At 40.7% G+C, this 17,528-nt stretch overlaps 1 protein-coding gene across 1 annotated transcript in view; it reads right to left on the reverse strand.

Annotated features, from left to right (window-relative positions):
* The window catches only part of CNOT6 (CCR4-NOT transcription complex subunit 6), a 75,722-nt gene extending 58,425 nt beyond the window's left edge, over window positions 1-17,297 (reverse strand). Inside the window, 1 exon segment of the mRNA XM_030315953.1 lies at window positions 16,904-17,297. The gene's annotated coding sequence lies outside the window, so the exon portion shown is untranslated.
* Window positions 17,298-17,528: the final 231 nt, after the last annotated feature.

The raw sequence follows: 17,528 nt of genomic DNA on the forward strand, positions 1-17,528 counted from the left end.
AAAAACTACAAATAAAGAAGTCAACTGTGCAACAACAAAAAGTGAGATAAAAAGAGTGTAGATCTAAGAGTGTAGAGGAAAAAATATTTGAATATTAGAATCTCTAGAACAAAATCAAGGCAAAAAAGTAAAGTCACAGACTACATAAACATAATTCCTACTAAAACAAGAGGCAAAGACAGGTGAAAATTAAATACACGTTTTTATGGAAAAACAAAAGAAAAGAGATGATTAACATAATATCTAAGAGAGTAATTGAGTAATGCCATAACTCAATAAACCTACGCTTTGGTATTTACCAAAGAGAAAAAAAACTGCATTTCCAAAAAAATACATTTATATAAACTTGCATAATAGTTTTATTCATAAGTGCCAAAACCTGAAAACTGAAATGTCCTCAACAATGAAAGGATAATCAAAGGATAAATACTACTCAGCAATAAAAAAGGAATAAACTATTGATACATAACACACATATACAGATGAATCTCAAACATTACACTGAATGAAAAAGACCCAAAAGAGATTCCATTTACATGAATTTGCAGTGGTAACAATGGCTGCCCTAATGGGAAATGATGAAAATACCCAATATCTTAAATGAGGTGTGGTTTATATTGGTATATATTATGTATCAAAATTCAAACTGTACATTTAAGGCCTATACATTTTACTTTATATAAATTTTACCTTAACTAAAAAACCTTCTGTACTCAAAGACTTGGTCAGGTGTGAAGACAAACAAAAGGACATTTTCAAGCAATTACTAACAAAACATACAACCCATGTACTTTTCTAAATTACTCATTATAGCATTATGACAAAAAGTGCACACAACTTAAGTGGCCATTAACAAGAATGTTCAATTAAATGAGTCACTCTACAGCCACACTAGGGGAAATCATGCAGCTGTGGGAAGAATGATGGGAAGTATTGGCATTACATTGAATTATTTACTTTGTATTTTAGGATTAAGCAAAGAATGACTTATGTCAATGATGTTAAGAACCAAGATTTTCAGGGTAAGAAAGCATTTATAAATCAAGTGAAAATACCAACACCAAAACTGACTTGAGAATACCAATATAAACTAATGATTTTAAATTTGTTTCTAACAATGCACTGGAGTGCTTCAGAAGCTATGCTATGTCTGGAATAACAGCACCTCTAATCCTCAGTTTTGATCTCTAATACCAAGAAAGCAAAGTTCTTTGTAAAATGGATGATTACAAGTCTGGGGCAGGAAATGTATAAAATGTATAAAGCCTGAGACATCCTTTAGTGCCAAAAACCTAAGTCAACAGGACACAGGAGCCAGTTAGAAGGGGTCCTCACTGGCCAAAACTGTGGACAACTTGAGCAAAAAGAATCATAAGTATAAAGGAATGAAATACACTGAATCAACAAAGATGTGTAGATAATATAAGTACCTGTGCTACAGAAAACAGCTGGCAGTGCTGTAAAAGGTGGATTAGCAGCAGAGGAAACTACTGCAGTAATCAAGGCAAGAAGAAAGCAAGGGGGAGGAGGAGGAAAGGGAGTGCCAAAGGTGCAAGTTAGACAGACACCATTGGAGGCAGCTTTCAAACTAAGAAAATTGGTCACCAAAGAGAAAGATTTAGGTGTTTAACTTTTCAGCAAGTACCGCATTTGAGTTAACCAAACAGTTCCAGTTGAAGAACAGCCCCACTTTACAAAAGAATGACAGCTAACAAATGAACGAATAAAAAAAAAAAAAAAGGCAATATCATTTTATAAATAACTCCTTTTTTAGGCAAGGATTCTAAATTGTGTTAAAACCATTAGATGAATCACTGGCACTGGTGTAATGCTAAGGTAACACCATCATCCAAATTGTTTTTGGATCACAAGGTAGAAAACGTTCAAGGGAGGAATAAAAGGTTACCTTCTTCAATCTTCACGACACTAATGGGGGGGAGAACCAGACACTGACTGAGTCTCTTGATATGACAGAACCCCAAGTGCACATCAACAATGTTCACCTTGATGAAGAACTAGAGGAACTGGCCAGATAACACCAAAGAAGCAATCAGACAAAGTGAGAATGCAGGAGCTTCTGCAGGATAACTGGTCTGCTTCAACAAGCTGGTGCCAGAACTACTTTAGATTTGAAGAGAATTAAGGGATACATAATCAGAGGTAATAAATGGTCCCTATATAAGACCCACAAATCAGCAATAAAGGACATTTTGTGGGCAGCTGGGGAAACATTTAATACCTAGTTCATATTTAAAATATGAATGAATAAGGGACGCCTGGGTGGCTCAGTTGGTTGAGCTCTTGATTTCAGCTCAGGTCATGATCTTGCAGTTTGTGAGATGGAGCCCCGTGTCTGGCTCTGTGCTGACAGATTCTTGGGATTGATTCTCTCTCCCTCCCTCCCTCCCTCCCTCTCTCTCTCTGCCCCTCCTCTGCTCATGCTCTCTCTCGCTAAATAAATAAACATGAAAAAATTTTAATATTAATGAATAATTATGAAATCATGTTATTTTGGCCATGTACAAAAATGTTAAGAGGCACTCTGAAGTTGAAGAATTTATTTTAATTATATTGGCCAGATCTTTTCCAAGGAAAATGAAGTTGAATTACAGCCATCCTCAACTGACAAAAAATGCTAAATTTAACATCTCTTTTTTCCTTTTTACATTTTCATATCCATTCTTTGTGTATTCTTTCTCAAACATGAAGGAGAAAAGGACTGGGGCAGAGGAAAGGGAGGCAGGGAAGCAGAAAGAAACTCATGCGCAGGAAGACCCTTTTGATTGACTTATCAGGCCCCTGTCAGAGCTACAAGTTAGGGTGTACAGTTGACACCTGAACAACACAGCTGAAAACCCATGTGTAACTTCCGACTCCCCAAAATCTTTACTAATAGCTCACTGCCGACCTCAAGCCTTACTGATAACATGAACGTCTGATTAATACATATTTTGTATGTTATATATTATACACTGTATTCTTACAATAAAGCTAGAGAAAAGAAAATCATATGGCAGAGAAAGTAGTTACAGAACTGTACTATAAAAAATCAACACATAAATGGACCTGTGCAGTTCAAACCCGTGTTAAGAGACAACTGTATTTGAAAAACTAGTGACACTAACTTTGGTGCCAATTTATTTCTTCTAATCCAATCTTTCACTAAATCAGACTGATTTTTAACTCTTTATAATTTCTAAACCTGTCTTCTCCATTTTCACTGCTACTGAAGCTAATTTACACCCTCCTCATTTCTCACCTTCAAGTACTAACCATCTCCTCTATCCACATCTACCTTCCAGATAGATGCCTGCTCATGTTGCTCCCCTGCTTAAAAACCAAAGATGGCCCTTTCCACCGATCTACCTACCTAAATTTCAAATTTCAAATTTCAAATTCCTTTATTATCTAGACTTAGCCAACTATTTTCTCATTCCTCTTCATCCACTTACACTCATGCCACCCTATAAAGTCCTAAATTGATTACAGCAAACCTACTTCTAAGGGGTAGTATTTTAGTATGTGCTAACCCCTTCACCAAAGACAACCTTCACGCTAGACTTCTACTCGCCCTCCAAGCAAACCCAAGTCACATGTTGGAGCCTCTGTAAACCCTTCCCAATAAAAGCACATGTTCACTACTCCCTCCTCTGCGCACCAAACACTTTCTCCACCATCTGTCACACCGAACACCCAAACAGTTTGCATCTCCCGGAGTCTGGTGGAAGCACTACTAGAACATTCCACTAATGAACTGGTCTAAACATTCTTTCATTCATGACCCAGAATCAGGTTTTCACAGAAGAAAAATCCCAAAGCAACTCAGTACATCTGAACCATGCTTCCTTAGGGAGCTTTCTTTACAGAATCACTCATTCACCAAATGCTTACTAATCACCTTCTCTGTGTCAAGTACTCTGTCAGGTGCCAGGAATAAACAATAAATAAATACATGGTCATGGCACTTTATCTGCTTGGGGAGCAACAATTTCACAATCATATAATCACACTACAACCCTTTCTTATTTTTACAGTCATCACTCTAATTTAGGACTTTGCCTTTTTTCAACTATTATAATAAACTCTCATAATTGGTATTTATGCCTTATAGATTACAACTAACCTACATAACACTCTCAAATTATTAATTATTATTAACCTACATAACACTCTCAACTTCTAAAGCTGAGTCCTAATTACACTGCAGAATTCAGGAAAAAGAACCATTCTTTGTAAAAAACTGGGAAGTCTTCTGGAATGATTTCTGGTCCTATATCAGCTTTAAAACTGGGATTCTATGGCATCCTCTCTCCCATCACTGCCCCCCACCTAAACTTTCTACTCCTTAGAAAACAAATTCAAACCTCTTAGTTTAGAATTCAAAATATTCCCTTTCCAGATTTTATCCAATACTTTTTTTTTTGGATGTAACTGCCATCCTTCAAATATGCTCCACTATCTTCTATTACCATTACAAAAACACCAAGCCACTGTAAGAATGCCACCAAAAAAAAAAAAAAAAAAAGAAAAAAGAAAAAGAAAGAAAGAAAAGAAAGGAAAGAAAAAGGAAAAGAAAAGAAAAAAATTACTCCCTCTTTGAATACAATCCAATTTATTCACAGGTACATTAAAATCTGCATAACAATAAATACTAATTTAACCTGTTTTCTGTTCCAAGACATGTAATAAGACATGTAAAATGTCACATAAACACAATAATTCGATGCTTTTTTAAAATATGAAAACACTCTGGAATTTTAAATCGATAGTAATTATGGCAGGCCTAGCACACCCTGTACCTTACCTTCTGTTTCTTCCAGGTGTATTAGTTGAATTCTACACATGAGAAACATGTGACTCTCTGTAACTGAAATCAGCTACTTCCCGCGGACTACATTCTTAAGTCTTTTTTTAGAACTTCAAGTCAGTTAAGGCACAGCTCCATCTCACTTTAAACCCCAATCATCCTGACTCTCAATGTCATCACATTTGTCTTCTTTTTCTATCCAGATTTCCAGCACGATTGATGGGCCAATTAAAAGTTTACACAGATGATAAGCCTCATTCAGGAGCTGTCCTTAGTGGCAAAACTATCACCCTGTCTATCACTAGTGCCCTGTGGCAAGCCAAGCATAAAAAAACCTTTGCAAGAAGACTACTCTTATCTAAAATGCAAAACTTAAATCCAAACTGTGAGATCTGTTGAGTTCAAGGCTACTGTTATAAACAGCCAAAGATACAGCAGGTATCTTACATTTCATGATTATCTCTCAAAACAGGTTTCTGAATTGCATAGGGGAGATAATAGAAAAAAACAAGGCACCAAAAAGATCTTACTAAAAAGTGAAATTGTCATCTTGGTCTTCCAACCTGCCCTTCCTCTATGATCCCCACACTAGCTTTCCAAGCCAGAAACAGGAGTATTATCCTTAACTCCTTCCTATCCAATCCCAGCCTTCATATCCAGTTCCCTAGTTCTAGTCCACTTGACCTCCTAAATCTTCGTCTCACCCAATCTGTCTCAACCTCCCAGGCTCTTCCCTGAGATACGAGCTAATGCAACAGTCTCAGACCCACGTTCTTCTGCTGCACCCCAACTTGAATGCAGCCTTAGACACTATCCAAAGTGACTTCCTAAAAACACAAGTACTTAACTCATGGTCCTAAAACCACATCTCCTTCATCTTTGTACCCACGGACTGACAGTGCACCTGACACAAAGGAGGCTCAAATATGAGTTGAATTAAACAGAGGAAACCCAGGCTCATCTACAAAACAGGCCCCTGTGTGCCTCTCCAGTCATATCCAATTCCCACTTACCTCTCACAAACCTCTGTGCTTTACCATATGCTATCGCTCCTGCCTGAAATGCCATCTCTCCCTCTCCTCCAGATACCTTAAGGAACTCTGGTCATCTTCAAATGCCAAATCAGATATCCGACTTCAAACAGGTCCTTCCTTCCCTATCCCTCCCAAACACAGAGCTTATCATTCCCTGCTTTGAGCTTTTCCGAACCTTGAAGATTTTTTCTATAAGAGTATCTTTAACCACACCTGACTTTTTCTTTTATGTCTCACTCACCTACTCTAATATAGCTCCTTGCACTTCTATTTTTAATATTTTTTCTCTTCAGAGCCTGGCAAATAGTAAGTGCCTGGTGAATAATTATAAGAATTCAAGGAGAGAAGCTGTGTTAAAAAAAAAAAAAAAAAAAAGAGAGCAAACATTTGTAAGAGACAAGTGTGCTAACAGAAGCAGGGCCCATTTTACCAGCAATAAGAAAAACTAACATCTATACTTCTAACCTTGAAAGCAAAATCTAGAAAAACCAGACAGAAAGGACCAAAAACCGAGAGTACTGGTTCTAGGACAAGAATCAAGGGGACAAACTTAAAGATTAAATTGTATAAACATAATCTTAGTGACATGCCCTAGCAGATTAAGAGCAAACCTCAAACAGATGGGGGTAACGGCAAAACTGTGTTGCACTGCCCATCTGCCACACTCTGCACTTGGCAGTAACAGCCAATGTTATCTGAGCACTCACCTCGTGACAGGCCTATCAGGCCCTTCACATACATGGTCTCATTTAACCCTTCAGGACTCCTGTAAGTAAATACTACTATTCTCCTTACAAACAGAAGGGAAGGTCCAGAGAATGAGTAACTTGCCCGAGGTCACAGAGATGCCAGTGGCACAACTATGATTTTAACCCAAGTCTGATCCACAAGTCTGTGCTCTATCTAACCACTATGCAGTCATTTACTTTTATTACTCTCAACTCAATTCTCAAAGCAGCCCATGAGTTAGATAATATCGCATTGTATTTTAGACGAAGACACAAGGGTTTAAATCATTTGCCAAGGTCATACATGCTTGTTAAGTAGTAGAGCTGGGGGGGCAGGGGGAGGGGTTGAACCTAGGACAATCTAGCTCTTCACACAACTCTAGAATTCTGGCACTGATAAAGCCAAGATCTCATGTTCATTCCTCAAATATTGTGTGGTTGAAACCATCAGCCCTCCAGTTTCCTTCACAGATGTATCATCTTTCCAAGCTACTCCCCACCTGCCTTCTCTACTCCCAACCTCTGCCTAATACTCTAAGACAGCAGATCTCAAATACTATCGCCTCAGAATGCTTACATACTTTTAAAAACTCACAAATACCCCCAAAGAGCTTTCATTTATGTAGGTTATACCTATCAACATTTGTCATCCTAGAAATTAGAACTAAGAAAATTTTAATATGTATTAACTTGTTAAATATACAACCATCCCATGTTAAAACATTTTTATGAAAAGGAACTATTTTTGAAAACAAAGTAAAATTTTGTGAGAAGAATGACACTGTCTTGCATTTTTGCAAGTCTCTTTAATGTCTGACATACTAGAAGACAGCTGGATTCGCATATCTGCTCCGAAGTCAATCTGATCAGATCCCACACATCATTTTTTTTAGCTTCTGGAAAACTCCACTGTACACTCATTAAGAGATTAAGAACGAAAAAGACAAATAACATCTTAGTAATATTTTTAAGAACTTAAGGTTTCTGTAGCCACCTCCCCCTCCTCCTAAAATCTCACACACAATTTCCTTAAATCCTTTTTCAAGTAGTACAAAAATAAGTTCCAGTCCAAATTGGTTTAAAATTTCCAATCAGTAAAAGACCTTGGTGAAAATGGAGTGATTTTTAAATTATGGTAAAATATTCCTCCAAAACATAGAGCTGAACAGCAGATGTAGCAGTCAAAACCACGCTCTAACAGGAAAAGATCGGCATACCCATCTGCATCTGCAGTGCCCAGCCCGTAACAGACAGCCTGCAACAGCCTGTTACCAGACTCCTGTCACAACGCAATTCTAACTGTGTGCATGGGCCCAATCACACACGAGTGAGTATAAAATATAGTCAGAGAAGCAGAGAGAGAAGTTTCCTGTGCAACAACCATAGGAAACTACCAATTTGAAAGGTCAAAAATGGTTCAGGGGGCACAGCTCAGTTGGTTGGGCATCCGAATTCAACTCAGGTCATGATCTTGTGGTTTGTGAGTTGTTTATGAGTTTGAGCCCCAGATCAGGCTTGTTGCTGTTGGCGCAGAGCCCACATCAGATCCTCTGTCCCCCCCTCTCTGTCCCTATCCCACTTGCGCTCTCTTACTTAAAAAAATAAGTAAATATATTTTTAAAAATGGTTGAAATACTAGCAATTTCAGTCAATCCAATAAATTAACTCAAAACACGACTATGAAAATACAGCAAATACAGGTTAGGTTAGATTTTTATTTTCTATATTTGAAGTTAAAGTACAACATACTAAGACAAGTAAGATTTGCCATCTAATCAGCAAAAGCTAAGTAAGTACCCACTAATAAGCAGGGTAAATAAGTCAAAACCTCACCAAGATCAAAACAGCAAGGTAAGGGGGGCCACCAATCCTAAATCTGCTCCTTAGCATGAGATAAGCTGTAAACAACCATCTCATTTACAGCTTCAGCACCAAATGATGGATGCCAACAGAAATCTCTTCATTTCCTTCTTATCTTTTGTCAGATTTTCCATAATCTATTTGCTGCTCTCTCTCTTACAATAACTCATGATAGTCTAGCTACCACCAACTAGTGGTGATTTTGGCCTTTGAGGCATTCAACATTTATTCTAATTCATATATCCAATCACTTAGGAGGTTTTAATATCCTGGCCATGTTTTAACGCACTAGTCCTTTTTTCCCCTACAAGAAAATTATTCATGAAATGCTGACCTTACAAATCATCAATAATAACACTACAATATTGCTCTGAAGCTACCTAGTGATGTTTCAGAAAATTTGGAAAGAAATCTTAAGCAACTCTGTTGAAATGGAGTTCCATTATGCACTGCTTTCTGACCACATAAGTGACTGCCTTTTCCTAAAACAATGAAATGCTTTAAAACTGGATTTTTGGCCAGCATGAATAGTATTCTTATGTGGACTCTCATGAAGTTTTTGATCCATAACCTAAGAGGATCACAAATATTTTTTTTTTTAATTTTTTTTTTCAACGTTTATTTATTTTTGGGACAGAGAGAGACAGAGCGTGAACGGGGGAGGGGCAGAGAGAGAAGGAGACACAGAATCGGAAACAGGCTCCAGGCTCTGAGCCATCAGCCCAGAGCCTGACGCGGGGCTCGAACTCACAGACCGCGAGATCGTGACCTGGCTGAAGTCGGACGCTTAACCGACTGCGCCACCCAGGCGCCCCGGATCACAAATATTAAGAATCTGCCAGGTAGTTTCATTCTATCAATACGATCAGCCACCAATGTAAATGGTTATAAATTTGGGGCAGCAATTGGGTCTCCCTGTATCATCAAATGTATATCAAAGGTCCATTCTAAGCCACAGCACCATGAGACTGTGTTAGGACGGAAGTGGGGGATGTACAGTGAAATTAATACAAACTAGAGGGGCGCCTGGGTGGCTCAGCCAGTTGAGCATCTGACTCTTGATCTCAACTCAGGTTGAGACCAATGTCATGGTCCTGAGACACAGCCCCACATCAGGCCTGCTTAAGATATTCTCTCTCTTGGGGCGCCTGGGTGGTTCAGTCAGTTAGGCGTCCAACTTTGACTCAGGTCATGATCTCGCGGTCCGTGAGTTCGAGCCCCGCATCAGGCTGTGTGCTGACAGCTCAGAGCCTGGAGCCTGCCTCAGATTCTGTGTCTCCATCTCTCTCTGACCCTCCCCCGTTCATGCTCTGTCTCTCTCTGTCTCAAAAATAAACGTTAAAAAGAAAATTAAAAAAAAAAAAAAGATATTCTCTTTCTCTCCCTCTGCCCCTCCCCTGTTCACTTGCACTCTCAAAAAAAAACAAAAACAAAAACAAAAACAAAAACACACAAACTAGAGTCAAACAGACCGATATCAAGAAAGATATGTTTACATTCATCTTTAAGGCTAAAGCTTCCTCATTTATAAAATGATATCTACCTCACAATTTTGGTATGAGGATTAAATAAAATAACACATGTAAAGCACAATGCGTACCACATCATTAGCATTCAACAAAGCTCCTTCTTTCTTTGACTGCAAATCCCTAAGTCTGAATATCTCTAGTCTCTCTAAAATTAGAAACCAAATGATAATTCTTTAGATGTCCCAAATAAAGTACAGTTTTCATTTTCAACAATTTTAGATGAAAATATACAAAAGAAGCTTTCAGTCCACAAAACATGGCAGTTAGCTTCATCAGATACTGCTTTATGATGCTGTGGTGTTTGCATACAACCATACACAATCTTACGGAAGAAAAAAAAATTGCCCCCCAAAAAGCTGAATGCAAGAAATATTTTTGACTTAACTTGAATAAATCTTCGTTTCTGTTTGGTCTTAATTAGCAAGGACTCCTCTAATATCCTTTTTCATCTATCTTGCCACACCACCCCACTCAAAATCTGCCTAGTTAAAAAAAATCTATATGGGACAGCTAGATGTATCCAGAGAATCACCTGTAATACTCCTTTTAGATACAAAGATCACTGTCTAATTTTTGTTTTGTTAGATCTCCATATGCTTACTCTGTAAGGTATATATGTGTAGCAAATAACTTTGAAAGAAAATGACTATGCCTTCTTTGCTACTATTCTACATTTAAAAGTACATCAAACATTTAACTCAACTGCAGACTGCTGAGCACAGGACAAATACAAATCTAGCAAGGGAATATGAAGAGTAAATTTTAGGCTTTCAGTAACTGAAGACTGAAAGTTCTAATATTATGATTTCACATTAGGTCCACCTCCAATGAGGAAATTTTTCCTTTGCTTTTTAAATCACATAAAATTCCACAAAGAAAAAGCTTTATGTGATCCAATAAAAAGTTCATCATTTCAGCTAATATATCAGGGAAAAGTCTGAAATATAAATATATATAGAAATTTCCTAAGTTTTGGGCTTAAGGAAAACATAAGGTAGGCAACAAATATAGGTGTTTACCTTCAGTCAACCCTGTCCTCTTCTTTATATTACCCCCTTTCCTTCTTTCCCACTCTAAACTTTTCCAAACAGCAGTCTATAACATTTTTCCACCTTAACCTCCCATTTGTCCCCAGCCTAACCTAGTCTGACTTCCACCTCCCTGGTTCCAGAAAAGTTTGCTCTGCTTATATTCACCTAACCGCCAAATCCTATTAAACTATTCTCAGAGCTCATCCTACCCTAAACCTGGCCATCACTCGTCACTGAAAACTCCCTCTTGCTCGGCACTCCTACCTTTCTTGGCATCTGTAATTGTACTCTCTTATTCTCCTACCTCTTTAACCATTTTATTGCCATTGTGTCCAAAATGTAATTTTGGCTGTTCCTAAGGGTTCCCTTGGTCACCTCTTCTTCCTGTCCTATATTATCCTGTGTTTCATTAAGTAAGTTTCACACTTAAGTGTATGCATATTTTTATTCTCTTCAGCAGGAGCCATAATTCTCAACCGATTCTCAACGTTTATTTATTTTTGGGACAGAGAGAGACAGAGCATGAACGGGGGAGGGGCAGAGAGAGAGGGAGACACAGAATCGGAAACAGGCTCCAGGCTCTGAGCCATCAGCCCAGAGCCTGACGTGGGGCTCGAACTCACGGACCGCGAGATCGTGACCTGGCTGAAGTCGGACACTTAACCGACTGCGCCACCCAGGCGCCCCTCTCAACCGATTCTCAAATGGGGACTCTACCTCCCTAAAAAAAGGTAAAAAGCATTTGTTCATACACTCTTCCTGAGTGATCTCCTAACTTCCAATACTAACTATATACTAACCCAGTCTTTAAAATTCCCAACCATTCTCTGGTCCAGATACCTATTAAGACATAGTGCACCTAAATACCCAATGGGCATATGAAAGTCAGATGCAAAAGCAACCTATTCCACTTCCTTTGCCCAAATCTGCTCTTCTTCCTCTACTTCCCCCAAGTTAAATCATACCAAGTTACCCAAGCTAAAAACCTTCTGAGTGGTACTCAATTCCCTATTTTTATAACTCATTGCTTGTCTGTCCCTAATTCTGGTATCTTTCAAATTTATCCTATTCTTGTCCAGCTCCTATGCTGATATCCTTAGCCTCTCACAAGGACTTAAATGAACTCTGACCCCTTTCATCCACTGTCCGTATTTTTACTGTCTCCTGAAAAAAGTGTGTCACACACAACTGCCCCACTACTATCCACTCAACCTCTCAGTGGATCCCCAGGATATACAGACAGAAGTCCCAACACTTTAAGAAAAAGCCTTAGACTATTCACAAACTGTTTCTGGCCACTCCTCCTATCCCTCCCATCCTTGCGTCCTATGTTTCACAGCCAAAGTCGTATGTAACTTGACTTTGCAAATATCATTCCTTCTCCATGAAAAGTCCTACTCAGCCTGGCAAGTGCCTATTCACCCTTCAAAACTCAGCTCAAAGACCTCGGAGATGACTCTATCAAGTTTCCCAAGCAGAATTAGTTGTTCCTTTCTTAGCACTTGCTTTGTATACTCCTTATTACTGTATAACCTGTGAGAGTTTTATTGGTCCATTTGTCTTTACACCCCACTATAAACCCCACTTGGGACAAAAGACCATAAGTCCCATAAGGATAGCAAGTCTATACATGGTGCCTAACATATGGGTGTTTGGGTATTTTTTGAACCGCGTTTCAGTACTATTTTAAAATGCTGTATTCAAGTATAATTAGTTCTGCTTTATTGCTTGTTCTGAAATGTGAGTTTGTTCCAGTGTGATTGATATATTAGGGAATTTAAGCGTAACGCAAAATTCTCATTTGCATGCCATTTCTCATCTGCATCTACCGCACTAAACGAAGGTAGAAAACTGCACCCAGCCAAACTGAGCTGAGCAGAAATACACAAAACACACACATCTTAAACACCCACCCTCCAGACAGTTCTCCATGTGTGTGATACAAGACACACCCACCCACCCACATCTGGTGTTACTAAACATTCCATTTGATTTCAGATAACCTGCCTGCTACCACTTCAAAGTAACAAACAGCAAACATTTTGATGCCCATTTCCACAAGCAAATGAGGTCTTTCTCAATGTAAAGTGCCACATTTACTGGAATATTTAGATACTCCTTAGCCATTTCACATGTGTAAAACTTTGCTACCATTTTCATCAGGTTCCTTTTTCAAAATAAGTCACTACGTTTTTGAGTGTTGGACTCCAATCTCATTTTCCCCCACAAGGCCTGTAGTTTTTACTGCACAATCTTGCATACCATGGTAGCTTTTGGGAACCTGTATGTTGCTACACAGCAGAATAGACTACATAAATTAACAGCTAGCTGTATCATGAGCTCAGAGACTTTAATTTCAATGCTCCAATTGCAGTAAATTACTGGAGAGAAAACTCTGCCCTCCTACAAGTTTCACATACATATGGCCTATGTCCCAATAGACTATTAGGAGAGTTGCAATCTTTAAAAGCTGGTGCCTCCCACTTCTGGTGAGCAGAGAGTTGTTTTTTCCAGCTTAAGCTCTACAGTCTGCCTAAGCAGAACTCAAAAAACAAGTTCTCAGTGCCTGAATTTTCAAGTGTACCATTTTATGGGTTTCATTGTTTTGACTGCTTTTAACTTCTTCCAAAACATCCTGACATTTTGATTTTAAATTACCCAGCATTGTAAAGCAATTGGGCAAACCCTCAAGTCCACTGTAAAAGGAACTACAGAACACAACAGACACTATATCCAAGTTAAAAAGATTCAGAGTCATTAACTCCACAGTACCTAAAATGTGACTTTTTTTATATATAGGGCCTCCACTCAATCCTCCACACTGATGCCAAAGTGGTCTATAAATCACCTTGCTCCCATACTAAAAATATTTTGGGTCCTTCTTTTGCTACAGGATAAAGATATAAACCTCATTTTTAGTTGAGCAAGCATGGTCCTTCAAAATCTAGGCTGGACACACCTTTGCAGGCCACTCTTCCTGTTCCATTAACACCTCACCATTGGGTCTTAGCCCAACTTTTGGCACCTGAGTGCACCCACCGTTCCCTTCTGTTTGAAATGACCCCTCTCCCCAGTTTGACAAACACCTATTCTGCTGTTATTTTCTGTAAACTGGCCCCACGCCTTCTGCGAATTTATTCTTTCTTCTATTCTCTCATAGCACTTCATGCGCCTATGATAACTAGAGACTGCATGACAAAAACTAGGTAGTATTCATTTTTGAACTCTCAGGGTCCAATACCGTGTCCAGCATGTTTTATTCCTTGACATCCAACTGAAGTTATCCAGAAAATATAAACTGATGACGGAGAGGTAAGGCCAGAGAAGGGTAAGGTTAAGGCAGCCTACACATGGGTCCTCATTCTGGATACAAACAACCTACTCCTTTTCATTACTTGTTCAAAAACCAAAATATGGTGCATTCCATTGTACTTTAACACGCCAGGCTCTGTGTACAGGAAGTTTACAGTTTAATTTATCAAGTATATCTTAATTTCACATGGTGTTTCCTTAATCACACTTGTTGTAAACTGGCTACCTTTGGAAAGTGAGTAGCAGGCAAGGTGAAAGCAAAAAAAAAAATAAGCCAAAAGTGGAAGCTGAGGATTTGAAAACTGAAATCGGAACCTTTTTCTACATAGCACTGAATTCCATCCACAAAAAACAAATAAGTGCTGCAGGCCCACAAAAAAACGCAAATAAGTGCTGCAGGCCCACAAATCTAAGTCTTTTCTGCATTAAAATATATATCCTTACTGAACCTATTTGGACTTTTCCAAAATGATAAGCATTTTAAAAGCATAGCTTCCCAATGAGCAAGCATATAGGAAAGTTAGTGGTCCCTCACCCCTCATGGACCAAAGGCTACGGCTGTAATGTTGACCATTTATTCCAGTATGCCTTACATATATTATCCCTTTCCAGTGCACTACGATATGAAAAAGGTTTATGCTTCAGGTTTATGCGTGGTTCAGTTGGTTAAGCATCCAACTCTTGGTTTCAGCTCAGGTCATGATCTCACGGTTAGTGAGTTCGAGCCCCATATCAGGTCCTGCACTGGCAGTGCAGAGCGGTGCTTGGGATTCTTTCTCAAAATAAATAAATAAACTTAAAAAAAAAAAGGTTTATGCTTCAAAGAATATAAGAAGGTTAACACAAGTACAGTGGCATGCCTAAGCATGGACCAAAATTCATATTTATAAACCAGTACAGTAGGCAAACTCCTACAATACCTTTATTTGCAGTCAGGACCAAGTTCTATAACCAACTTCATTTCTAGTCAAGAGAAAATAGTCTGAAATTTTCCAATAATTGTAGTTTTGATTTACCAAGATTTAAGAAACCTGAATACACCTACAACCAAAACAGGCATTCAAAAGGGCTTCTTCATCTACATCCCACTGATCAAGACACTTCTGAAACTATGCAAAAATCAACTTTCAGAGAGTGAATCTTCCTGAAAATGTCTGTCTTCTAGCCCATCCTTGTTTTCACTACTTCATTAAGTATCTTGTTCACCTGAGAACTGAACAGACACATCTATCCCAAATAACTTCTACCCATTAAAAAACCTTCTGCCCTCCCCACCAATTACATCACTCTTTGATGTGCTTTCACACTCACACAAAACCTGGTCCTTTCCCTTTAAAAGTACCTTGGGCAAATCACTTTAACCTCTTTAGGTCTCAGTTTCCACATGTAGCTTTACAAATATTTTGTTTAAAGCAAGGTGACTGGGCCAGATCACTGGTCTAAAAATATTAAGCAATTTTAACTCTAAAAGTCATCCCATTCTGAAGACTGTCATAACCGCTCTGACAGCAATTACAAAAGTCTTCAAAATCTCTTGATCAATGACCATATCAACTCTTAGAGCCAATAACACTGTTTTGAAATGGTAAACCCTAGTGATTGTGAAAAACACAAAGTGCTATTAGATGCCATTTTATTTGCCACTTGTTCATATTCCCTCTTTTCCTCTCCAAAATTAAATTTCCAGACACAAGAATGCAAGAAATTCCGCACTAACAATACAATCCACCTAGAAAATGGTAAGTGCAGGAACTCAAATTCAAGCAGATTATTTAAACAACGTCAGCTTAACACAGTAATTCCAAGAAGAGCAAGCAAGATGACTATTCACAATGTTGTCATCTGCAGTAACAGTTAAAGAAAAGGTTACAGGTGTTAGCAGACTCTCTGGAGAAGATGAGAAAGGAAAAAGAGTCAAAAAGTTTACAAAGACAATAACGACTGGTGTTTAAATATAAAAAGGAGGATGAGGTTCGGGGTTACTGGAGAAAACGGCTTCAAGTAATTAACTAGGGCTATCTCCGAGCTCTGAGCAATACTATAAATCTTCAAATCTGGTGCTAAGTGCCTCTTCAACCAGGTCATTGTCACACCTACCCCCTCCCCCCAAATCTGCGTTAAACTGAATTTTAAATACTTTTGGGGTAGAGGGTCAACAGTTGGTTTCCCGCGTTGCGGTAACTGCGAAGTTCCACACTCCACGGCGCACAATCCCACACAGCCACTCCGCCAAAGTTGCCACCCATCCTGGCCAAGAGTCCACAACACCCACCCGCCTCCTCGGGATGACCAGAGTCGGGGTCCCAGGGCCCGGGCGCCGCTCCCCCGCGCCCTGATCCCCCCAGTCCCCACCGTCAATCAACGCCCCCCGCCCCCCGGCTGGGCGCGGGGGCGCGGCCTGGGACCCAGCCCGATCGGAGAAAGGCTTTCCCCCCTAAACAGCCGCCAGCTCAGCCAAGCTACGGGCTCGCTACCCACAAAACTCAAGTTGCCCGCGCTAAGACCCCGCGCGCTTCGGTCTCGGGGGCACGACCGAGCGGGGGCCGTGCGCGGCCAGTGCGGGCAGCAGAGCCCGGCCGGGCCTCGGGTCCGTCTCCCTCACCTCTCGGGGTGCGCCGCCTTCCTCCGCCGCTGCCGCCGCCTCCTCCCTGTGAGTGCAGCGCGGTCTGACCTGTGGAACCACCATACCAGTCCCGCCCGCTGCTGCAGCGCCGCCGCCGCCGCCGCTCCTCCGCCGCCTCAGCCGCCGCTCTTTGTTCCCCCTCCGAGCGCCACCGCGTCAGCCGCCCGCCTCAGGCGCCCCGACGGGCCGCCACTATGCCCTCCCGCCCTCTCGGCCCCCGGCCTCGCCCGCCTCGCTGCGCCCACTGCCGCCTTCGCCTCCGCGCCGCCGACGCCGCCGCCACCGACGCCGCCGCCTCCTCCTTCGCGCCCCCCTCGTTTTCATTGAAAGCAAACAAGCATCATGGCGGCGGCCGCCGTCCCCCAGCCAGCGAGCACCCCGACCGCCGCCGCCGCTCCAACATCCCGGCCGCCCATTGGCCGCCGCCGCCGGGCGCGACCATTCGGTGTCCGACGGGGTGGGTCGTTCCCCTCTCGTAGTTTCCCAAGCCCCGCCTTCTCACCCCCCGCGCTGGACAGCGGTGCGCCTGTCCGGCGCGCTCCTAGGCCAGCCCTCCCGCTCCTCTTCCCGCTCTGTTCCGCTCCTTTCCTGCTCGGTCCCTACT

This window comes from Lynx canadensis, chromosome A1, assembly GCF_007474595.2.
Source record: "Lynx canadensis isolate LIC74 chromosome A1, mLynCan4.pri.v2, whole genome shotgun sequence".
Classification (NCBI taxonomy): Eukaryota; Metazoa; Chordata; class Mammalia; order Carnivora; family Felidae; genus Lynx; species Lynx canadensis.